Source organism: Platichthys flesus, chromosome 10 (assembly GCF_949316205.1).
Source record: "Platichthys flesus chromosome 10, fPlaFle2.1, whole genome shotgun sequence".
In the NCBI taxonomy this organism is placed as follows: Eukaryota; Metazoa; Chordata; class Actinopteri; order Pleuronectiformes; family Pleuronectidae; genus Platichthys; species Platichthys flesus.
Window position 1 is genome coordinate 13731058 of NC_084954.1, and position 25964 is coordinate 13757021.

Below are 25964 nucleotides of genomic sequence, written 5' to 3' on the forward strand. Positions count from 1 at the left end.
GTCTTGAGACCCATTAAACAAAGTTTGACATGGTTTTGCATATTGGATGAGCAGGAATACATCAGAGTGTCAGCTATACATTTCCTGCTGCCACCAGGGGGCGCTGTCATTTTAAGTCACGATTTCTGTATAGATGTCTTCATATCGCAACTATTGTCTTATGTGTCTAGTTTGGACTTGATTAGACAAAATATGTCCAAGATACAGAAGCTCGTGTTTTAGTGCGTTTCACCGAAGTCTCATCAAACTTTAGCGCCACGCCACAATCACACGGTTTGACGAAAAGTCGATCTTTCAATAACTTTAGATCTTCATTTTGTTGTGATGACAGTCGTCTAAATATTAAGTTGATTTGATAAAAGCTGTACGACTAGTATATAAAAACATAAAACGTGACAAAAACAAGACTTTTCCTGCTGTCACCAGGGGGCGCTGTCACTTTAAGTCACGATTTCTGTATAGATGTCTTCATATCTCTACTCTTGTCTTATGTGTGTAGTTTGGACTCGATAGGACAAAATAAGTCTGAGATATAGAAGCCCGTGTTTTGATGGCGTTTAATCAAACTTTAACGCCACACCACGGTCAGACGGTTTTGCTAAAACGTAATCCTTCAATAACTTTAGATCTCCAATTTGTTGTGATGACGATCGTCTAAATTTGAAGTTGATCTGATGAAAGCTGTACGACAAGTACATCAAAGAAAAAATATGGAATATGACCAAAATGGCCACTAAAGTCAAACTGGCGGGCTTCCTGTTGCGTTATTCATAATGCACTGATGGACTTTTTTGTGCATCTAGTCATGATACACAATAATCTTTGTTTTTTTTGAGGATCGGTGAATGCTAAATGAGGGGCTTTTCCGTAGGTGGCGCTCTTTAGCCATTTTGCCACGCCCTTTTCAAAATACTCCAGAATACGTAATTTTACGCCGCCTTCGAATTTACTGCAAACTCCTACAACTTTTTGAGCACATTAAAGCCCTCAAAAAGCCAATTCATTTAAGCTAAGAAAAATAATAATAATAATAATAATAATAATCATTTCAATTTCAATAGGGCCTCCCACCGATTTCGGTGCTCGGGCCCTAACTAGGGCTACGTTGTAGCACTAATGGGCCCGAGCACAGGCAATTTCAAGTCTGTTGCGGTCGGGGAAGAGAGAACGTTCGATGACCAAGCGCTCGTCTCCACATTGCCTGCGTTTGCCCTGTGCGGCAAGGAAGATCGCTCCACTTCTTCTGGCCAGCCGCTGGTGCTGAACTAGAGGTAAGTAACCTTGAAACTATCCAACATAACCTATTGCTTTATCTATCATCATATGCTTACATGCCTCAAGTTTTTTGTAATATGTAATTGTTATAAAAGTTACCGTTTATTTATCACGTCTAATGAACAGATTGAAGCAAGATAACTCGACAGTCTTGTTTTGGTTTTGACATTATTTTTTTTAATGAGTTACTATCAATACGCTACACGTTTACGTTTCATGTGATAGTAACTGTTTCACCAATATTCTGATACAGGATGGTATATCCGCCATTACTATTTTCACATTGTTTATTTAGTCTGTCATGGAGTTGTAGAGTGAATTAGACAGTAGTGATAACATTATAATGTCCACACATCAGTGTTGTAAACACTTCTCCAATTAATTATATAATTATGTTTTCACACTGAGGGAAGTGGAGAGACTTGATGTGGACTGTTATCAACAGCTCTGTGGGAGATCATCACCTTGAATATTACAGATGAGGTAGAAAGACATTTTATCTATGTGTACAATGTTGTATTTCTTTGTCACGTTTTATCAAAAGCGATTTAAAGTATGTGCATTTAACCATTAGGATACAAACCCAGACCCTAGTACATCGGTTCTAGCTGAAATAAGTAGTGCTTCATAAACAACACAAAACATTCATAACAGTACGCTTCTGCTCCTCATTAATGCAGCTCCTGATGTCCCCAGCAGCAACATGGTGGAGATCTGCAGCTTCATGCTGGTCAACTGGAAGACAACTGATTAAGATTAAAAGATTAAGATTAAAATCCATTTATTCATCCCAAACACATGCACAGACATGCAAAGGCACACTCATGCAGGTAGGGAAATTTAATCGCTGCTTTTTACCCATCTGGTGCAGGACACACAGAGCAGTGAGCGACCATGTACAGCGCTCGGGGGAGCAGATGTTGGGGGAGTGAGGTGCCTTGCTCATGGGCACTAGAGAGGGTAGGGAGACTCTTGGATTTTTGGACAGATCAATCCAGGTTCGACTTTTGTTGTCTCTCCATGGAGTCGAACCAAAGACGAACCAGAGACCTTCTCTGCCCATAGTCCAAGTTTCTGCCACTCGACCACCGCCTCTCCTCATGCATCATCAAACTAGTAATCTACACATCATTCCATGCGTTGCTCCCTTAACTACAGATGGCCTGCGAATGTCATGGAGTTTTACAGTGAATTAGACAGTTTAGGTATGATTTTAATCTCCACACATCAGTGTTGTAAACAGTTCTCAAATTAATTATAGAATTATGTTTTCACACTGAGAGAAGTGGAAAGACTTGATTTGGACTGTTATCAATAGGTCTGTGGGAGATTATCACCTTGAATAGTACTGATGAGGTAGAAAGACATTTTATGTATTTGTACAATGTTGTATTTCTTTCAGCACTTTTATCAGAAGGGACTTAAAATATGTACATTTCACCATGAGGATATAAACCAAGACCACAGTACAACAGTTCTATCAGAAATCTGTTGTGCTTAATACACAACACAAAACATTCTTTAACAGTGCGTTTTTTCTCTTCATAGATGAAGAACTGCAGCACCTGATGTCCTCAGCAGCAACATGGTGGAGATCTGATTTGATACACTTTAGATAAGAACCCAGTGTTTTATATTTCTGCTTTGCCATAAGAGACAGAACATGGTCATCACAGCTGTGTCCTTCAGGCTCGTCTGTCCCTAATAAAATGATAGGAAACATGAAAGTGATCGTCATTATTGTAGAGGAAGAGTTACATATGAACAAAGTGTGTAATCTTATTTTCTGTGGATATTCAACTGTGTATTTGAATATGCTTTTGGATTAAAACGTGCACTACCATGACAATGAATGTACAGTATGGAGTTATTTCACATTCAAAGTATTGCATATATTATTTAATACACAATGTATTATGTGCAGTACTTTGCCATGGTTGTTTGTAATTAATGAAAAGAGGTCTGTACCTGAAGTCGGTGTTCAATGTGGTTGAATTCCAGTTGTCTCATGCTGGACATGCTAGAGAAAATTTCAACATAAATATACAAATGTGTAAAGTCATACATGTGCCAGGTTAAGTCCTTAACACACTTTAAATGGTAAAAAAGGAAGTGTATTACTTCAAAGTTAAACAGATCATAATCATTTCAGCTTAGGAAATAGTTAGTGTACATCAGCATCAAATTCTCTATTACACTGTCTGTTCTAATAAAGATACAAGGCTATAATTTATTTATATTTAACAGAACAATTCAGTGAAATCTGCCTGAGATTACAATGTAAACAGTGCAGGCAGCAGAACGTTTAGCTTTCTCTGTAAGACATCATAACAATACTCTGAATAAAGAGCTTTGGAAGTTGAATTCCCCTTTAAACATCTGCTCTTAAAATACAGATGTGACTTTAAATACGCACGTTTCAATTGATCACTGTAAGTCTGTTTCAGTAGAATAACTAACTGTGTAACATTGTCAAGTCAAATGCCTTGGCGAGTGAAACCATTTTATAGCAATAGATATCCTGATGGAGCTAATTCACCGGACACACACAGTCTCCTGTCTCAGATTTAACCTCATAAACTAACGCATGCCACTGCTGGGCGGACCTACTCATGTCGGTTCATATCGGTGTGTGTCGGTAATAGTGCCGTTCGCATTAAACAGGAGTTAATGCCCCAGATCGGAGTTCGTATTTAGCCTCCATGCTAACGGACGTTAGCTCGAATGCATGGTACTAAAACACCCTGCGAATCACTTCTACACATCTAAATAAAATACTGAGCTTGACTTACCACAGAAACGGGAGCGCAGACGTCTTTAACGTGTCCGTCAGCAGAACAAGCAAAACATCAAACTGTGTTATTCATCCGATACTGAGTGGGAGGTTTCGAAAGTCTCGAGTTGTGTTCAATGACACAGGAAAAAGTAAGGAGAAGGGAGGGCGCAGCTCACTGTGACGTCACGTAAATTTCAAACCACTATATCGCTTATTATAGCGATATAGAGGTAGTTACGAAAAAGTTCACCCCCTCAGAGTTTTAATGAAGGAAGAACATAGCGATTGAGACTAAAACCAAAGTTTGAATAATGCTGTAAACAGGTTTAATTCTACTCTAAAATTGGGCATTTTAACATGGGATTCAATGGGACTCTCTCCGACGAGCTGATGAACTTTCAAGCCATGCCATTAATAAACCGCATGATAAAAAGTCACAATAATCTTATGGCTACATTATCAATGTCTTGAGACCCATTAAACAAAGTTTGACATGGTTTTGCATATTGGATGAGCAGGAATACATCAGAGTGTCAGCTATACATTTCCTGCTGCCACCAGGGGGCGCTGTCATTTTAAGTCACGATTTCTGTATAGATGTCTTCATATCGCAACTATTGTCTTATGTGTCTAGTTTGGACTTGATTAGACAAAATATGTCCAAGATACAGAAGCTCGTGTTTTAGTGCGTTTCACCGAAGTCTCATCAAACTTTAGCGCCACGCCACAATCACACGGTTTGACGAAAAGTCGATCTTTCAATAACTTTAGATCTTCATTTTGTTGTGATGACAGTCGTCTAAATATTAAGTTGATTTGATAAAAGCTGTACGACTAGTATATAAAAACATAAAACGTGACAAAAACAAGACTTTTCCTGCTGTCACCAGGGGGCGCTGTCACTTTAAGTCACGATTTCTGTATAGATGTCTTCATATCTCTACTCTTGTCTTATGTGTGTAGTTTGGACTCGATAGAACAAAATAAGTCTGAGATATAGAAGCCCGTGTTTTGATGGCGTTTAATCAAACTTTAACGCCACACCACGGTCAGACGGTTTTGCTAAAACGTAATCCTTCAATAACTTTAGATCTCCAATTTGTTGTGATGACGATCGTCTAAATTTGAAGTTGATCTGATGAAAGCTGTACGACAAGTACATCAAAGAAAAAATATGGAATATGACCAAAATGGCCACTAAAGTCAAACTGGCGGGCTTCCTGTTGCGTTATTCATAATGCACTGATGGACTTTTTTGTGCATCTAGTCATGATACACAATAATCTTTGTTTTTTTTGAGGATCGGTGAATGCTAAATGAGGGGCTTTTCCGTAGGTGGCGCTCTTTAGCCATTTTGCCACGCCCTTTTCAAAATACTCCAGAATACGTAATTTTACGCCGCCTTCGAATTTACTGCAAACTCCTACAACTTTTTGAGCACATTAAAGCCCTCAAAAAGCCAATTCATTTAAGCTAAGAAAAATAATAATAATAATAATAATAATAATCATTTCAATTTCAATAGGGCCTCCCACCGATTTCGGTGCTCGGGCCCTAACTAGGGCTACGTTGTAGCACTAACGGGCCCGAGCACAGGCAATTTCAAGTCTGTTGCGGTCGGGGAAGAGAGAACGTTCGATGACCAAGCGCTCATCTCCACATTGCCTGCGTTTGCCCTGTGCGGCAAGGAAGATCGCTCCACTTCTTCTGGCCAGTTGCTGGTGCTGAACTAGAGGTAAGTAACCTTCAAACTATCCAACATAACCTATTGCTTTATCTATCATCATATGCTTACATGCCTCAAGTTTTTTGTAATATGTAATTGTTATAAAAGTTACCGTTTATTTATCACGTCTAATGAACAGATTGAAGCAAGATAACTCCACAGTCTTGTTTTGGTTGTGACATTATTTTTTTTTTTAATGAGTTACTATCAATACGCTACACGTGTACGTTTCATGTGATAGTAACTGTTTCACCAATATTCTGATACAGGATGGTATATCCGCCATTACTATTTTCACATCGTTTATTTAGTCTGTCATGGAGTTGTAGAGTGAATTAGACAGTAGTGATAACATTAAAATGTCCACACATCAGTGTTGTAAACACTTCTCCAATTAATTATATAATTATGTTTTCACACTGAGGGAAGTGGAGAGACTTGATGTGGACTGTTATCAACAGCTCTGTGGGAGATCATCACGTTGAATATTACAGATGAGGTAGAAAGACATTTTATCTAACTGTACAATGTTGTATTTTTTTGTCACGTTTTATCAAAAGCGATTTAAAGTATGTGCATTTAACCATTAGGATACAAACCCAGACCCTAGTACATCGGTTCTAGCTGAAATATGTAGTGCTTCATAAACAACACAAAACATTCATAACAGTACGCTTCTGCTCCTCATTAATGCAGCTCCTGATGTCCCCAGCAGCAACATGGTGGAGATCTGCAGCTTCATGCTGGTCAACTGGAAGACAACTGATTAAGATTAAAATCCATTTATTCATCCCAAACACATGCACAGACATGCAAAGGCACACTCATGCAGGTAGGGAAATTTAATCGCTGCTTTTTACCCATCTGGTGCAGGACACACAGAGCAGTGAGCGACCATGTACGGCGCTCGGGGGAGCAGATGTTGGGGGAGTGAGGTGCCTTGCTCATGGGCACTAGAGAGGGTAGGGAGACTCTTGGATTTTTGGACAGATCAATCCAGGTTCGACTTTTGTTGTCTCTCCATGGAGTCGAACCAAAGACGAACCAGAGACCTTCTCTGCCCATAGTCCAAGTTTCTGCCACTCGACCACCGCCTCTCCTCATGCATCATCAAACTAGTAATCTACACATCACTCCATGCGTTGCTCCCTTAACTACAGATGGCCTGCGAATGTCATGGAGTTTTACAGTGAATTAGACAGTTTAGGTATGATTTTAATCTCCACACATCAGTGTTGTAAACAGTTCTCAAATTAATTATAGAATTATGTTTTCACACTGAGAGAAGTGGAAAGACTTGATTTGGACTGTTATCAATAGGTCTGTGGGAGATTATCACCTTGAATAGTACTGATGAGGTAGAAAGACATTTTATGTATTTGTACAATGTTGTATTTCTTTCAGCACTTTTATCAGAAGGGACTTAAAATATGTACATTTCACCATGAGGATATAAACCAAGACCACAGTACAACAGTTCTATCTGAAATCTGTTGTGCTTTATACACAACACAAAACATTCTTTAACAGTGCGTTTTTTCTCTTCATAGATGAAGAACTGCAGCACCTGATGTCCTCAGCAGCAACATGGTGGAGATCTGATTTGAAACACTTTAGATAAGAACCCAGTGTTTTATATTTCTGCTTTGCCATAAGAGACAGAACATGGTCATCACAGCTGTGTCCTTCAGGCTCGTCTGTCCCTAATAAAATGATAGGAAACATGAAAGTGATCGTCATTATTGTAGAGGAAGAGTTACATATGAACAAAGTGTGTAATCTTATTTTCTGTGGATATTCAACTGTGTATTTGAATATGCTTTTGGATTAAAACGTGCACTACCATGACAATGAATGTTTTTAATGGAGCTATTTCACATTAAAAGTATTGCATTATAATTTAATACATTATGTATTATGTGCAATACTTTGATTGTTTTTAAGTAATGAAATCAGGTCTGTACCTGGAGTCAGTGTTCAGTCTGGTTGGATTCAAGTTGTGTGTCAAGTTGGACCTTCTAGAGGAACATGAAACCAATACACAGATATGTAAAGTCATACATGGGCCAGGTTAAGTAATTAACAGACTTTTAAATGGTAAAAATAAAATATTAGTTCAAAGTTAATCAGAGCATAATCATTTCAGATTAGGAAATAGGTAGTGCATATAAGCCCACAACTCTGTATGACACTGTCTGTTCTAGTAAAGGTACAAGGCTATGACTTACTCATATTTAACAAAAGAATTCAGTGAAGTCAGTCTGAGATTAACGATTTAAATACTGAAGGTGGGAGACACGGTTATTTTTCACTGTAACACGTGACAGGACATCAACACCGTGACTCTGAATAAAGAGCCTTAAAAGACGTAGTGCTCCTTTGAACAGCTGCTCTTACAATGTGTAGCAAGTGCTAAATCTCCATTAGTATAATAGTAACAAAAATCACCCTTTACATAATTGAACATATATTTTCCATGTGAACCCCTTTAACACAGTTCAATTCAGGAGCAAAATATAATTTATACAGTATTTATTAGAGCTAGTATTAGTAAACAGATCAAACAAATGCAGTACAACACATCACACATCCACAGTGTCTCTTTTGCTTATCATCACAGTCAGTCAGAAGTGTCCGTTTAACTTACGTAGCAGTTGAGAGATGCTTCGTTAGAGCTAGCAGGAGCTAGCAGGAGCTAGCTCATAGCCAGTGCTGCTGTTGAGAGCGGCAGAGTTCACACAGGAAAAGACACAACGGGAGAGGGGACAAAAACCTTTGAGTCCCACACTCTAACCTGCTGAGCGAACAACGTCCACAGTGACTCCGCCGCCGTCCTCTCATCCAGACTCGCCAACCGTTCTCCGGTTCTTCGTGATACACAGCTCCGCAGCTTGTGACGACGTAACTTCTTTCAGAGTCTCATGAGGCGTTCACTTGCAGCTGTGTTAAATGCAGCTTCGTTTGTCATGGCGAGTTGAAGAAGTCTGCTGCAAAGCTATGAATAATCCGCATGATGAAAACTCACAGCAATGTTATGCCTACATTATCAATATATTGAGACCCATGTGACACAGTTTGACATGGTTTAGCAAAGTGAATGAGGAGAAATACATCCAAGTGTGAGACGTAACAAACCGAAAGCGGTCTCATGCTGCGTTCAGGGTAACTCTGTTAAAATGGGTTTCATAGGTCATGATGAGCTGATGAACTTTGATGCCACGCCATTAACAATCTGCATGATGAAAAGTCACAATAATGTTATGCCTACATTATCAATATCTTGAGACCAATTTGACACAGTTTGACATGGTTTAGTAAAGTGGCTGGAGGGAAATACATCAAAGAGTAAGATGACCAAAACAAGACATTTCCTGATGCCACCAGGGGGCGCTTTCCTTTTAAGTCATGATTTCTAGGTAGATGTCTTCCGGTCGCGACTCTTGTCTTATATGTGTAGTTTGGAGTCGATTGGACAAAATATGTCTAAGTTACAGAAGCTCGCTTATATTGGCGTTTAGTCGAACTTTGAGACCTCACCACGGTCACACGGTATGATGAAAAGTTTAAATTCTGATAACTTTAGATCTTCATCTTGTTTTGTAGAGTCTCATCTAATTTTTAAGTTGATCTGATGAAAGCTGTCTGAGTAGTACATAAAAACATAACACGTACCAAAATAAGACATTTCGCGTTACCACCAGGGGGCGCTGTGATTGTAAGTCACAATTTCTGCACCCATGTCTTCTGGTGGCGACTCTTGTCGAATGTGTCTAGTTTGGACTCAATTGGACAAAATATGTCTGAAATATGGAAGCTTGTGTTTTGATGGCGTTTCATCAAACTTTAACGCCACACCACGGTCAGACGGTTTTGCTAAAACGTAATCCTTCAATAACTTTAGATCTCCAATTTGTTGTGATGACGATCGTCTAAATTTGAAGTTGATCTGATGAAAGCTGTACGACAAGTACATCAAAGAAAAAATATGGAATATGACCAAAATGGCCACTAAAGTCAAACTGGCGGGCTTCCTGTTGCGTTATTCATAATGCACTGATGGACTTTTTTGTGCATCTAGTCATGATACACAATAATCTTTGTTTTTTTTGAGGATCGGTGAATGCTAAATGAGGGGCTTTTCCGTAGGTGGCGCTCTTGAGCCATTTTGCCACGCCCTTTTCAAAATACTCCAGAATACGTAATTTTACGCCGCCTTCGAATTTACTGCAAACTCCTACAACTTTTTGAGCACATTAAAGCCCTCAAAAAGCCAATTCATTTAAGCTAAGAAAAATAATAATAATAATAATAATAATCATTTCAATTTCAATAGGGCCTCCCACCGATTTCGGTGCTCGGGCCCTAACTAGGGCTACGTTGTAGCACTTGCGGGCCCGAGCACCCGCACGTTGAAGCCTGTTGCGGTCGGTGGATAGAGCGATCGATGACCAAGCGCACATCATCGATCGAGCATGCACATCTCCACGTTGCATGCGTTTTGCGCTCTGCGGCAGTAGGTTTGCCAGTAGGTGGCGCCATCACTATTATTACGCACAGACATATATATCTGTTCATGTAGGCGCTCTGATGTAGCGTGAGCAATTTTGTGTCAATTGGACAATGTTAACACAACTTAATTTTCACACTGATCAGTAGGTGGCGCTATGACCCTGAACTTATATTCATATATGGAGCTGTTCTATTCAGGATTGTGATCATAGGTCAGTAGTTTGGAGCCGGTTGGATAATGCAGAGTGGATTAACAAAGTACTTCCTGTTTCCTGGCGAATCAGTAGGTGGCGCTATGACACTGAGGAAATATTGACACATAGAGCTGTTCAGGCTTGGTCTCTGACCATGTGACAGAAGTTTTGTAGTGATAGGACAATGCACAGTGGAGTTATGATAACATTGTGTCCTTTGGTGAAGGAAAATCCTTCGCCGCACATCAATGTTTACACGGTTTGAGGAAACGTCACAATTCTGACCATGATCTAATGACTTGACTGATCTGATTTGAGCTGTATATTGTAAATCAGCCAGGAGCAGTTCATCAAAGTATAAAACATGTCTCTTCCTGTAGCCACCAGGGGGCGCTGTAATTTCAAGTCATAATTTCTGTGTAGATGTCATCAGGATGGCACCCTTGTCTTACATGTCTAGTTTGGACTCGATTGGACAATGTATGTCCGAGATACAGAACCTCGTGTTTTGATGGCGTTTAATCAAACTCAAGACGCCACGCCACGGTCACACGGTGTGACGAAAGGTCAATCTCTTAATCACTTTTTATCTCCATCTTGTTGTGATGGCACTGATCTTAATTTGAAGTTAATCTGATGAAAGCCCTGGGACAAGTGCATCAAGTAAAAATGTGGAATATGGAAAAAAAATGGCCACTTAATCCAAAATGGCGGCCTCCCTGTTTGGTCAAGCATACCTATCCAAGATATTTTTTTGTTTGTTATGAAACGACACATGTCCCGATAGATTTGTATAAATGTCGGCCATCGTAGTGCCGGGGTTGCCCTATAGGGGGCGCTGGTCAGTTTTTTTGCCACGCCCATTTCTTAAAACCATATGAATATCTTCAGGGGGGGGCTGTTGTTACACACATGTAGTTTGAGAGAGATAGAATCATGAACACTGAAGTTACAGCAATTTCGTGTTTCACGGCGAGTTGATGAACTTTAATGCCACGCCATTCATATGGCGTTTGACGAAAAGTCACGGTAATCTTATGTCTTCATTGTCAATGTCTTGGGACCCATTTGATACAGTTTGACATGGTTGAGGTCAGTGGATGAGGAGAAATTCATCCAAGTGTAAGACAAGCAAAAAACAAGACATTTCCTGTTGCCACCAGGGGGCGCTGCGGTTTTAAGTCATCATTTATGCATAGATGTCATCAGGCGGGGACTATTGTCTTACATGTCTAGTTTGGACTTGATTGGAACATGTATGTCCGAGATACAGATGCCCGTGTTTTGATGGCGTGTAACCAATTTTTAACGCCATGCCACGGTCACACGGTGTGATAAAAAAAAAATCCCTCAATCATTTTTTATCTCCATCTTGTTGTGATGACACTCATCTGAATTTGAAGTTGATCTGATGAAAGCCCTGGGACAAGTACGTAAAAGTAAAAATGTGGGATATTGCCAAAATGGCCACTAAAAGCAAAATGGCGGACTTCCTGTTGCGTTTTTCATAATGCTCCATGAGACTTTTTTTCATGACTGGTCACGATACACCTATATCCAGATTTTGATGAAAATCCGTTATGTGGAAACCTAGGGGCTGGTTCCAGGGGGCGCTGTAGAGCCATTTTGCCACGCCCAATTCCAATTACTCCAGAATACTAAAATATCCGCAGACCTTGAATTTCTTGCAAAGTTTCATAACTTTTTGAGCATGTCTAGACCCTGAAAAAGCCCCCCAAAGGGAAATAATAATAATAATAATAATAATAATAATAAAAATCCTTACAGATTCAATAGGGCCTCTCACCATTCGGTGCTCGGGCCCTAATAATAATAACTAGGGCTACGTTGTAGCACTTGCGGGCCCGAGCACCCGCACGTTGAAGCCTGTTGCGGTCGGTGGAGAGAGCGATCGATGACCAAGCGCACATCATCGATCGAGCATGCACTTCTCCACGTTGCATGCGTTTTGCGCTCTGCGGCAGTAGGTTTGCCAGTAGGTGGTCGCCATCACTATTATTACGCACAGACATATATATCTGTTCATGTAGGCGCTCTGATGTAGCGTGAGCAATTTTGTGTCAATTGGACAATGTTTCCGCAACTTAATTTTCACACTGATCAATAGGTGGCGCTATGATCCTGAACTAATATTCATATATGGAGCTGTTCTATTCAGGATTGTGATCATAGGTCAGTAGTTTGGAGCCGGTTGGATAATGCAGAGTGGATTAACAAAGTACTTCCTGTTTCCTGGCGAATCAGTAGGTGGCGCTATGACACTGAGGAAATATTGACACATAGAGCTGTTCAGGCTTGGACTCTGACCATGTGACAGAAGTTTTGTAGTGATAGGACAATGCACAGTGGAGTTATGATAACATCGTGTCCTTTGGCGAAGGAAAATCCTTCGCCGCACATCAATGTTTACACGGTTTGAGGAAACGTCACAATTCTGACCATGATCTAATGACTTGACTGATCTGATTTGAGCCGTATATTGTAAATCAGCCAGGAGCAGTTCATCAAAGTATAAAACATGTCACTTCCTGTAGCCACCAGGGGGCGCTGTAATTTCAAGTCATAATTTCTGTGTAGATGTCATCAGGATGGCACCCTTGTCTTACATGTCTAGTTTGGACTCGATTGGACAATGTATGTCCGAGATACAGAACCTCGTGTTTTGATGGCGTTTAATCAAACTCAAGACGCCACGCCACGGTCACACGGTGTGACGAAAGGTCAATCTCTTAATCACTTTTTATCTCCATCTTGTTGTGATGGCACTGATCTTAATTTGAAGTTAATCTGATGAAAGCCCTGGGACAAGTGCATCAAGTAAAAATGTGGAATATGGAAAAAAAATGGCCACTTAATCCAAAATGGCGGCCTCCCTGTTTGGTCAAGCATACCTATCCAAGATATTTTTTTGTTTGTTATGAAACGACACATGTCCCGATAGATTTGTATAAATGTCGGCCATCGTAGTGCCGGGGTTGCCCTATAGGGGGCGCTGGTCAGTTTTTTTGCCACGCCCATTTCTTAAAACCATATGAATATCTTCAGGGGGGGGGCTGTTGTTACACACATGTAGTTTGAGAGAGATAGAATCATGAACACTGAAGTTACAACAATTTCGTGTTTCACGGCGAGTTGATGAACTTTAATGCCACGCCATTCATATGGCGTTTGACGAAAAGTCACCGTAATCTTATGTCTTCATTGTCAACGTCTTGGGACCCATTTGATACAGTTTGACATGGTTGAGGTCAGTGGATGAGGAGAAATTCATTCAAGTGTAAGACAAGCAAAAAACAAGACATTTCCTGTTGCCCCCAGGGGGCGCTGCGGTTTTAAGTCATCATTTATGCATAGATGTCATCAGGCGGGGACTATTGTCTTACATGTCTAGTTTGGACCTGATTGGAACATGTATGTCCGAGATACAGATGCCCGTGTTTTGATGGCGTGTAACCAATTTTTAACGCCATGCCACGGTCACACGGTGTGATAAAAAAAAAATCCCTCAATCATTTTTTATCTCCATCTTGTTGTGATGACACTCATCTGAATTTTAAGTTGATCTGATGAAAGCCCTGGGACAAGTACGTAAAAGTAAAAATGTGGGATATTGCCAAAATGGCCACTAAAAGCAAAATGGCGGACTTCCTGTTGCGTTTTTCATAATGCTCCATGAGACTTTTTTTCATGACTGGTCACGATACACCTATATCCAGATTTTGATGAAAATCCGTTATGTGGAAACCTAGGGGCTGGTTCCAGGGGGCGCTGTAGAGCCATTTTGCCACGCCCAATTCCAATTACTCCAGAATACTAAAATATCCGCAGACCTTGAATTTCCTGCAAAGTTTCATAACTTTTTGAGCATGTCTAGTCCCTGAAAAAGCCCCCCAAAGGGAAATAATAATAATAATAATAATAACTAGGGCTACGTTGTAGCACTTGCGGGCCCGAGCACCCGCACGTTGAAGCCTGTTGCGGTCGGTGGAGAGAGCGATCGATGACCAAGCGCACATCATCGATCGAGCATGCACTTCTCCACGTTGCATGCGTTTTGCGCTCTGCGGCAGTAGGTTTGCCAGTAGGTGGCGCCATCACTATTATTACGCACAGACATATAGATCTGTTCAAGTAGGCGCTCTGATGTAGCGTGAGAAATTTTGTGTCAATTGGACAATGTTAACACAACTTAATTTTCACACTGATCAGTAGGTGGCGCTATGACCCTGAACTAATATTTATATGTGGAGCTGTTCAGATCAGTATTGTGATCATAGGTCAGTAGTTTGGAGCCGGTTGGATAATGCAGAGTGGATTAACAAAGTACTTCCTGTTTCCTGGTGAATCAGTAGGTGGCGCTATGACACTGAGGAAATATTGACACATAGAGCTGTTCAGGCTTGGACTCTGACCATGTGACAGAAGTTTTGTAGTGATAGGACAATGCACAGTGGAGTTATGATAACATCGTGTCCTTTGGCGAAGGAAAATCCTTCGCCGCACATCAATGTTTACACGGTTTGAGGAAACGTCACAATTCTGACCATGATCTAATGACTTGACTGATCTGATTTGAGCTGTATATTGTAAATCAGCCAGGAGCAGTTCATCAAAGTATAAAACATGTCACTTCCTGTAGCCACCAGGGGGCGCTGTAATTTCAAGTCATAATTTCTGTGTAGATGTCATCAGGATGGCACCCTTGTCTTACATGTCTAGTTTGGACTCGATTGGACAATGTATGTCCGAGATACAGAACCTTGTGTTTTGATGGCGTTTAATCAAACTCAAGACGCCACGCCACGGTCACACGGTGTGACGAAAGGTCAATCTCTTAATCACTTTTTATCTCCATCTTGTTGTGATGGCACTGATCTTAATTTGAAGTTAATCTGATGAAAGCCCTGGGACAAGTGCATCAAGTAAAAATGTGGAATATGGAAAAAAAATGGCCACTTAATCCAAAATGGCGGCCTCCCTGTTTGGTCAAGCATACCTATCCAAGATATTTTTTTGTTTGTTATGAAACGACACATGTCCCGATAGATTTGTATAAATGTCGGCCATCGTAGTGCCGGGGTTGCCCTATAGGGGGCGCTGGTCAGTTTTTTTGCCACGCCCATTTCTTAAAACCATATGAATATCTTCAGGGGGGGGCTGTTGTTACACACATGTAGTTTGAGAGAGATAGAATCATGAACACTGAAGTTACAGCAATTTCGTGTTTCACGGCGAGTTGATGAACTTTAATGCCACGCCATTCATATGGCGTTTGACGAAAAGTCACGGTAATCTTATGTCTTCATTGTCAATGTCTTGGGACCCATTTGATACAGTTTGACATGGTTGAGGCCAGTGGATGAGGAGAAATTCATCCAAGTGTAAGACAAGCAAAAAACAAGACATTTCCTGTTGCCACCAGGGGGCGCTGTGGTTTTAAGTCATCATTTATGCATAGATGTCATCAGGCGGGGACTATTGTCTTACATGTCTAGTTTGGACTTGATTGGAACATGTATGTCCGAGATACGGATGCCCGTGTTTTGATGGCGTGTAACCAATTTTTAACGCCATGCCACGGTCACACGGTGTGATAAAAAAAAAATCCCTCAATCATTTTTTATCTCCATCTTGTTGTGATGACACTCATCTGAATTTGAAGTTGATCTGATGAAAGCCCTGGGACAAGTACGTAAAAGTAAAAATGTGGGATATTGCCAAAATGGCCACTAAAAGCAAAATGGCGGACTTCCTGTTGCGTTTTTCATAATGCTCCATGAGACTTTTTTTCATGACTGGTCACGATACACCTATATCCAGATTTTGATGAAAATCCGTTATGTGGAAACCTAGGGGCTGGTTCCAGGGGGCGCTGTAGAGCCATTTTGCCACGCCCAATTCCAATTACTCCAGAATACTAAAATATCCGCAGACCTTGAATTTCCTGCAAAGTTTCATAACTTTTTGAGCATGTCTAGACCCTGAAAAAGCCCCCCAAAGGGAAATAATAATAATAACTAGGGCTACGTTGTAGCACTTGCGGGCCCGAGCACCCGCACGTTGAAGCCTGTTGCGGTCGGTGGAGAGAGCGATCGATGACCAAGCGCACATCATCGCTCGAGCATGCACTTCTCCACGTTGCATGCGTTTTGCGCTCTGCGGCAGTAGGTTTGCCAGTAGGTGGCGCCATCACTATTATTACGCACAGACATATATATCTGTTCATGTAGGCGCTCTGATGTAGCGTGAGCAATTTTGTGTCAATTGGACAATGTTAACACAACTTAATTTTCACACTGATCAGTAGGTGGCGCTATGACCCTGAACTAATATTTATATGTGGAGCTGTTCAGATCAGTATTGTGATCATAGGTCAGTAGTTTGGAGCCGGTTGGATAATGCAGAGTGGATTAACAAAGTACTTCCTGTTTCCTGGTGAATCAGTAGGTGGCGCTATGACACTGAGGAAATATTGACACATAGAGCTGTTCAGGCTTGTACTCTTATCATGTGACAGAAGTTTGGTAGTGATAGGACAATGCACAGTGTAATTATGAAAACATCGTGTCCTTTGGCGAAGGATGATCCTTCGCCAAACATCAATGTTTACATGGTTTGAGGAAACGTCACAATTCTGACCATGATCTAATGACTTGACTGATCTGATTTGAGCTGTATATTGTAAATCAGCCAGGAGCAGTTCATCAAAGTATAAAACATGTCACTTCCTGTAGCCACCAGGGGGCGCTGTAATTTCAAGTCATAATTTCTGTGTAGATGTCATCAGGATGGCACCCTTGTCTTACATGTCTAGTTTGGACTCGATTGGACAATGTATGTCCGAGATACAGAACCTCGTGTTTTGATGGCGTTTAATCAAACTCAAGACGCCACGCCACGGTCACACGGTGTGACGAAAGGTCAATCTCTTCATCACTTTTTATCTCTGTCTTGTTGTGATGGCACTGATCTTAATTTGAAGTTAATCTGATGAAAGCCCTGGGACAAGTGCATCAAGTAAAAATGTGGAATATGGAAAAAAAATGGCCACTTAATCCAAAATGGCGGCCTCCCTGTTTGGTCAAGCATACCTATCCAAGATATTTTTTTGTTTGTTATGAAACGACACATGTCCCGATAGATTTGTATAAATGTCGGCCATCGTAGTGCCGGGGTTGCCCTATAGGGGGCGCTGGTCAGTTTTTTTGCCACGCCCATTTCTTAAAACCATATGAATATCTTCAGGGGGGGGCTGTTGTTACACACATGTAGTTTGAGAGAGATAGAATCATGAACACTGAAGTTACAGCAATTTCGTGTTTCACGGCGAGTTGATGAACTTTAATGCCACGCCATTCATATGGCGTTTGACGAAAAGTCACGGTAATCTTATGTCTTCATTGTCAATGTCTTGGGACCCATTTGATACAGTTTGACATGGTTGAGGTCAGTGGATGAGGAGAAATTCATCCAAGTGTAAGACAAGCAAAAAACAAGACATTTCCTGTTGCCACCAGGGGGCGCTGCGGTTTTAAGTCATCATTTATGCATAGATGTCATCAGGCGGGGACTATTGTCTTACATGTCTAGTTTGGACTTGATTGGAACATGTATGTCCGAGATACAGATGCCCGTGTTTTGATGGCGTGTAACCAATTTTTAACGCCATGCCACGGTCACACGGTGTGATAAAAAAAAAATCCCTCAATCATTTTTTATCTCCATCTTGTTGTGATGACACTCATCTGAATTTGAAGTTGATCTGATGAAAGCCCTGGGACAAGTACGTAAAAGTAAAAATGTGGGATATTGCCAAAATGGCCACTAAAAGCAAAATGGCGGACTTCCTGTTGCGTTTTTCATAATGCTCCATGAGACTTTTTTTCATGACTGGTCACGATACACCTATATCCAGATTTTGATGAAAATCCGTTATGTGGAAACCTAGGGGCTGGTTCCAGGGGGCGCTGTAGAGCCATTTTGCCACGCCCAATTCCAATTACTCCAGAATACTAAAATATCCACAGACCTTGAATTTCCTGCAAAGTTTCATAACTTTTTGAGCATGTCTAGACCCTGAAAAAGCCCCCCAAAGGGAAATAATAATAATAACTAGGGCTACGTTGTAGCACTTGCGGGCCCGAGCACCCGCACGTTGAAGCCTGTTGCGGTCGGTGGAGAGAGCGATCGATGACCAAGCGCACATCATCGATCGAGCATGCACTTCTCCACGTTGCATGCGTTTTGCGCTCTGCGGCAGTAGGTTTGCCAGTAGGTGGCGCCATCACTATTATTACGCTCAGACATATAGATCTGTTCAAGTAGGCGCTCTGATGTAGCGTGAGAAATTTTGTGTCAATTGGACAATGTTTCCGCAACTTAATTTTCACACTGATCAATAGGTGGCGCTATGATCCTGAACTAATATTCATATATGGAGCTGTTCTATTCAGGATTGTGATCATAGGTCAGTAGTTTGGAGCCGGTTGGATAATGCAGAGTGGATTAACAAAGTACTTCCTGTTTCCTGGCGAATCAGTAGGTGGCGCTATGACACTGAGGAAATATTGACACATAGAGCTGTTCAGGCTTGTACTCTTATCATGTGACAGAAGTTTTGTAGTGATAGGACAATGCACAGTGGAGTTATGATAACATCGTGTCCTTTGGCGAAGGAAAATCCTTCGCCGCACATCAATGTTTACACGGTTTGAGGAAACGTCACAATTCTGACCATGATCTAATGACTTGACTGAGCTGATTTGAGCTGTATATTGTAAATCAGCCAGGAGCAGTTCATCAAAGTATAAAACATGTCACTTCCTGTAGCCACCAGGGGGCACTGTAATTTCAAGTCATAATTTCTGTGTAGATGTCATCAGGATGGCACCCTTGTCTTACATGTCTAGTTTGGACTCGATTGGACAATGTATGCCCGAGATACAGAACCTCGTGTTTTGATGGCGTTTAATCAAACTCAAGACGCCACGCCACGGTCACACGGTGTGACGAAAGGTCAATCTCTTAATCACTTTTTATCTTCATCTTGTTGTGATGGCACTGATCTTAATTTGAAGTTAATCTGATGAAAGCCCTGGGACAAGTGCATCAAGTAAAAATGTGGAATATGGGAAAAAAATGGCCACTTAATCCAAAATGGCGGCCTCCCTGTTTGGTCAAGCATACCTATCCAAGATATTTTTTTGTTTGTTATGAAACGACACATGTCCCGATAGATTTGTATAAATGTCGGCCATCGTAGTGCCGGGGTTGCCCTATAGGGGGCGCTGGTCAGTTTTTTTGCCACGCCCATTTCTTAAAACCATATGAATATCTTCAGGGGGGGGCTGTTGTTACACACATGTAGTTTGAGAGAGATAGAATCATGAACACTGAAGTTACAGCAATTTCGTGTTTCACGGCGAGTTGATGAACTTTAATGCCACGCCATTCATATGGCGTTTGACGAAAAGTCACGGTAATCTTATGTCTTCATTGTCAATGTCTTGGGACCCATTTGATACAGTTTGACATGGTTGAGGTCAGTGGATGAGGAGAAATTCATCCAAGTTTAAGACAAGCAAAAAACAAGACATTTCCTGTTGCCACCAGGGGGCGCTGCGGTTTTAAGTCATCATTTATGCATAGATGTCATCAGGCGGGGACTATTGTCTTACATGTCTAGTTTGGACTTGATTGGAAGATGTATGTCCGAGATACAGATGCCCGTGTTTTGATGGCGTGTAACCAATTTTTAACGCCATGCCACGGTCACACGGTGTGATAAAAAAAAAATCCCTCAATCATTTTTTATCTCCATCTTGTTGTGATGACACTCATCTGAATTTGAAGTTGATCTGATGAAAGCCCTGGGACAAGTACGTAAAAGTAAAAATGTGGGATATTGCCAAAATGGCCACTAAAAGCAAAATGGCGGACTTCCTGTTGCGTTTTTCACAATGCTCCATGAGACTTTTTTTCATGACTGGTCACGATACACCTATATCCAGATTTTGATGAAAATCCGTTATGTGGAAACCTAGGGGCTGGTTCCAGGGGGCGCTGTAGAGCCATTTTGCCACGCCCAATTCCAATTACTCCAGAATACTAAAATATCCGCAGACCTTGAATTTCCTGCAAAGTTTCATAACTTTTTGAGCATGTCTAGACCCTGAAAAAGCCCCCCAAAGGGAAATAATAATAATAATAATAATAATAATAATAATAATAATAATAATAAAAATCCTTACAGATTCAATAGGGCCTCTCACCATTCGGTGCTCGGGCCCTAATAATAATAATAATAAAAATCCTTACAGATTCAATAGGGCCTCTCACCATTCGGTGCTCGGGCCCTAACTAGGGCTACGTTGTAGCACTAACGGGCCCGAGCACAGGCAATTTCAAGTCTGTTGCGGTCGGGAAGAGAGAACGTTCGATGACCAAGCGCTCGTCTCCACATTGCCTGCGTTTGCCCTGTGCGGCAAGGAAGATCGCTCCACTTCTTCTGGCCAGCCGCTGGTGCTGAACTAGAGGTAAGTAACCTGGAAACTATCCAACATAACCTATTGCTTTATCATCATATGCTTACATGCCTCAAGTTTTTTGTAATATGTAATTGTTATAAAAGTTACCGTTTATTTATCACGTCTAATGAACAGATTGAAGCAAGATAACTCGACAGTCTTGTTTTGGTTGTGACATTATTTTTTTTAATGAGTTACTATCAATACGCTACACGTGTACGTTTCATGTGATAGTAACTGTTTAATATTCTGATACAGGATGGTATATCCGCCATTACTATTTTCACATCGTTTATTTAGTCTGTCATGGAGTTGTAGAGTGAATTAGACAGTAGTGATTACATTATAATGTCCACACATCAGTGTTGTAAACACTTCTCCAATTAATTATATAATTATGTTTTCACACTGAGGGAAGTGGAGAGACTTGATGTGGACTGTTATCAACAGCTCTGTGGGAGATCATCACCTTGAATATTACAGATGAGGTAGAAAGACATTTTATCTATGTGTACAATGTTGTATTTCTTTGTCACGTTTTATCAAAAGCGATTTAAAGTATGTGCATTTAACCATTAGGATACAAACCCAGACCCTAGTACATCGGTTCTAGCTGAAATAAGTAGTGCTTCATAAACAACACAAAACATTCATAACAGTACGCTTCTGCTCCTCATTAATGCAGCTCCTGATGTCCCCAGCAGCAACATGGTGGAGATCTGCAGCTTCATGCTGGTCAACTGGAAGACAACTGATTAAGATTAAAAGATTAAGATTAAAATCCATTTATTCATCCCAAACACATGCACAGACATGCAAAGGCACACTCATGCAGGTAGGGAAATTTAATCGCTGCTTTTTACCCATCTGGTGCAGGACACACAGAGCAGTGAGCGACCATGTACGGCGCTCGGGGGAGCAGATGTTGGGGGAGTGAGGTGCCTTGCTCATGGGCACTAGAGAGGGTAGGGAGACTCTTGGATTTTTGGACAGATCAATCCAGGTTCGACTTTTGTTGTCTCTCCATGGAGTCGAACCAAAGACGAACCAGAGACCTTCTCTGCCCATAGTCCAAGTTTCTGCCACTCGACCACCGCCTCTCCTCATGCATCATCAAACTAGTAATCTACACATCACTCCATGCGTTGCTCCCTTAACTACAGATGGCCTGCGAATGTCATGGAGTTTTACAGTGAATTAGACAGTTTAGGTATGATTTTAATCTCCACACATCAGTGTTGTAAACAGTTCTCAAATTAATTATAGAATTATGTTTTCACACTGAGAGAAGTGGAAAGACTTGATTTGGACTGTTATCAATAGGTCTGTGGGAGATTATCACCTTGAATAGTACTGATGAGGTAGAAAGACATTTTATGTATTTGTACAATGTTGTATTTCTTTCAGCACTTTTATCAGAAGGGACTTAAAATATGTACATTTCACCATGAGGATATAAACCAAGACCACAGTACAACAGTTCTATCTGAAATCTGTTGTGCTTTATACACAACACAAAACATTCTTTAACAGTGCGTTTTTTCTCTTCATAGATGAAGAACTGCAGCACCTGATGTCCTCAGCAGCAACATGGTGGAGATCTGATTTGATACACTTTAGATAAGAACCCAGTGTTTTATATTTCTGCTTTGCCATAAGAGACAGAACATGGTCATCACAGCTGTGTCCTTCAGGCTCGTCTGTCCCTAATAAAATGATAGGAAACATGAAAGTGATCGTCATTATTGTAGAGGAAGAGTTACATATGAACAAAGTGTGTAATCTTATTTTCTGTGGATATTCAACTGTGTATTTGAATATGCTTTTGGATTAAAACGTGCACTACCATGACAATGAATGTTTTTAATAGAGCTATTTCACATTAAAAGTATTGCATTATAATTTAATACATTATGTATTATGTGCAATACTTTGATTGTTTTTAAGTAATGAAATCAGGTCTGTACCTGGAGTCAGTGTTCAGTCTGGTTGGATTCAAGTTGTGTGTCAAGTTGGACCTTCTAGAGGAACATGAAACCAATACACAGATATGTAAAGTCATACATGGGCCAGGTTAAGTAATTAACAGACTTTTAAATGGTAAAAATAAAATATTAGTTCAAAGTTAATCAGAGCATAATCATTTCAGATTAGGAAATAGGTAGTGCATATAAGCCCACAACTCTGTATGACACTGTCTGTTCTAGTAAAGTTACAAGGCTATGACTTACTCATATTTAACAAAAGAATTCAGTGAAGTCTGTCTGAGATTAACGATTTAAATACTGAAGGTGGGAGACACGGTTATTTTTCACTGTAACACGTGACAGGACATCAACACCGTGACTCTGAATAAAGAGCCTTAAAAGACGTAGTGCTCCTTTGAACAGCTGCTCTTACAATGTGTAGCAAGTGCTAAATCTCCATTAGTATAATAGTAACAGAAATCACCCTTTACATAATTGAACATATAATTTCCATGTGAACCCCTTTAACACAGTTCAATTCAGGAGCAAAATATAATTTATACAGTATTTATTAGAGCTAGTATTAGTAAACAGATCAAACAAATGCAGTACAACACATCACACATCCACAGTGTCTCTTTTGCTTATCATCACAGTCAGTCAGAAGTGTCCGTTTAACTTACGTAGCAGTTGAGAGATGCTTCGTTGGAGCTAGCAGGAGCTAGCTCATAGCCAGTGCTGCTGTTGAGAGCGGCAGAGTTCACACAGGAAAAGACACAACGGGAGAGGGGAAAAAAGCTTTGAGTCCCACACTCTAACCTGCTGAGCGAACAACGTCCACAGTGACTCCGCCGCCGTCCTCTCATCCAGACTCGCCAACCGTTCTCCGGTTCTTCGTGATACACAGCTCCGCAGCTTGTGACGACGTAACTCATGAGGCGTTCACTTGCAGCTGTGTTAAATGCAGCTTCGTTTGTCATGGCGAGTTGAAGAAGTCTGCTGCAAAGCTATGAATAATCCGCATGATGAAAACTCACAGCAATGTTATGCCTACATTATCAATATATTGAGACCCATGTGACACAGTTTGACATGGTTTAGCAAAGTGAATGAGGAGAAATACATCCAAGTGTGAGACGTAACAAACCGAAAGCGGTCTCATGCTGCGTTCAGGGTAACTCTGTTAAAATGGGTTTCATTGGTCATGGTGAGCTGATGAACTTTGATGCCACGCCATTAACAATCTGCATGATGAAAAGTCACAATAATGTTATGCCTACATTATCAATATCTTGAGACCAATTTGACACAGTTTGACATGGTTTAGTAAAGTGGCTGGAGGGAAATACATCAAAGAGTAAGATGACCAAAACAAGACATTTCCTGATGCCACCAGGGGGCGCTTTCCTTTTAAGTCATGATTTCTAGGTAGATGTCTTCCGGTCGCGACTCTTGTCTTATATGTGTAGTTTGGAGTCGATTGGACAAAATATGTCTAAGTTATAGAAGCTCGCTTATATTGGCGTTTAGTCGAACTTTGAGACCTCACCACGGTCACACGGTATGATGAAAAGTTTAAATTCTGATAACTTTAGATCTTCATCTTGTTTTGTAGAGTCTCATCTAATTTTTAAGTTGATCTGATGAAAGCTGTCTGAGTAGTACATAAAAACATAACACGTACCAAAATAAGACATTTCGCGTTACCACCAGGGGGCGCTGTGATTGTAAGTCACAATTTCTGCACCCATGTCTTCTGGTGGCGACTCTTGTCGAATGTGTCTAGTTTGGACTCAATTGGACAAAATATGTCTGAAATATGGAAGCTTGTGTTTTGATGGCGTTTCATCAAACTTTAACGCCACGCCACGGTCAGACGGTTTTGCTAAAACGTAATCCTTCAATAACTTTAGATCTCCAATTTGTTGTGATGACGATCGTCTAAATTTGAAGTTGATCTGATGAAAGCTGTACGACAAGTACATCAAAGAAAAAATATGGAATATGACCAAAATGGCCACTAAAGTCAAACTGGCGGGCTTCCTGTTGCGTTATTCATAATGCACTGATGGACTTTTTTGTGCATCTACTCATGATACACAATAGTCTATGTTTTTTTTGAGGATCGGTGAATGCTAAATGAGGGGCTTTTCCGTAGGTGGCGCTCTTGAGCCATTTTGCCACGCCCTTTTCAAAATACTTCAGAAAACGTAAACTTGCGCACATTTGTAATTTACTGTACACTTTAGAAACTTTTTGAGCACGTTAAAGCCCTCAAAAAGCCAATTCACTGAGCGAAGAAAAATAATAATAATAACTAGGGCTACGTTGTAGCACTTGCGGGCCCGAGCACCCGCACGTTGAAGCCTGTTGCGGTCGGTGGAGAGAGCGATCGATGACCAAGCGCACATCATCGATCGAGCATGCACTTCTCCACGTTGCATGCGTTTTGCGCTCTTCGGCAGTAGGTTTGCCAGTAGGTGGCGCCATCACTATTATTACGCACAGACATATATATCTGTTCAAGTAGGCGCTCTGATGTAGCGTGAGAAATTTTGTGTCAATTGGACAATGTTTCCGCAACTTAATTTTCACACTGATCAGTAGGTGGCGCTATGATCCTGAACTAATATTCATATATGGAGCTGTTCAGATCAGTATTGTGATCATAGGTCAGTAGTTTGGAGCCGGTTGGATAATGCAGAGTGGATTGACAAAGTACTTCCTGTTTCCTGGCGAATCAGTAGGTGGCGCTATGACACTGAGGAAATATTGACACATAGAGCTGTTCAGGCTTGGACTCTGACCATGTGACAGAAGTTTTGTAGTGATAGGACAATGCACAGTGGAGTTAAGATAACATCGTGTCCTTTGGCGAAGGAAAATCCTTCGCCGCACATCAATGTTTACACGGTTTGAGGAAACGTCACAATTCTGACCATGATCTAATGACTTGACTGATCTGATTTG

The 25964-nt window shown here is 40.9% G+C and overlaps 1 protein-coding gene and 2 long non-coding RNA genes across 4 annotated transcripts in view; 1 reads left to right on the top strand and 2 right to left on the bottom strand.

Moving 5' to 3' along the window:
- The window catches only part of LOC133961990 (coiled-coil domain-containing protein 9B), a 73163-nt gene that overhangs the window by 31063 nt on the left and 16136 nt on the right, over positions 1 to 25964 (top strand). The gene's annotated exons all lie outside the window — the stretch shown is intronic.
- LOC133961992 (uncharacterized) lies at positions 1459 to 4228 on the bottom strand. 2 transcript variants are annotated; one of them, XR_009922068.1, is made up of 4 exons: positions 4068 to 4228; positions 3244 to 3295; positions 2841 to 2976; positions 1459 to 2021 (listed from the first exon to the last, which is right to left on the bottom strand). It is a non-coding gene; the product is annotated as an uncharacterized LOC133961992 (long non-coding RNA). The 2 variants fall into 2 exon arrangements; XR_009922069.1 differs by having other exon boundaries at positions 1459 to 2010; positions 4068 to 4227.
- Positions 7445 to 8633, bottom strand: LOC133961994 (uncharacterized). The gene is made up of 3 exons (XR_009922070.1): positions 8425 to 8633; positions 7742 to 7795; positions 7445 to 7480 (listed from the first exon to the last, which is right to left on the bottom strand). It is a non-coding gene; the product is annotated as an uncharacterized LOC133961994 (long non-coding RNA).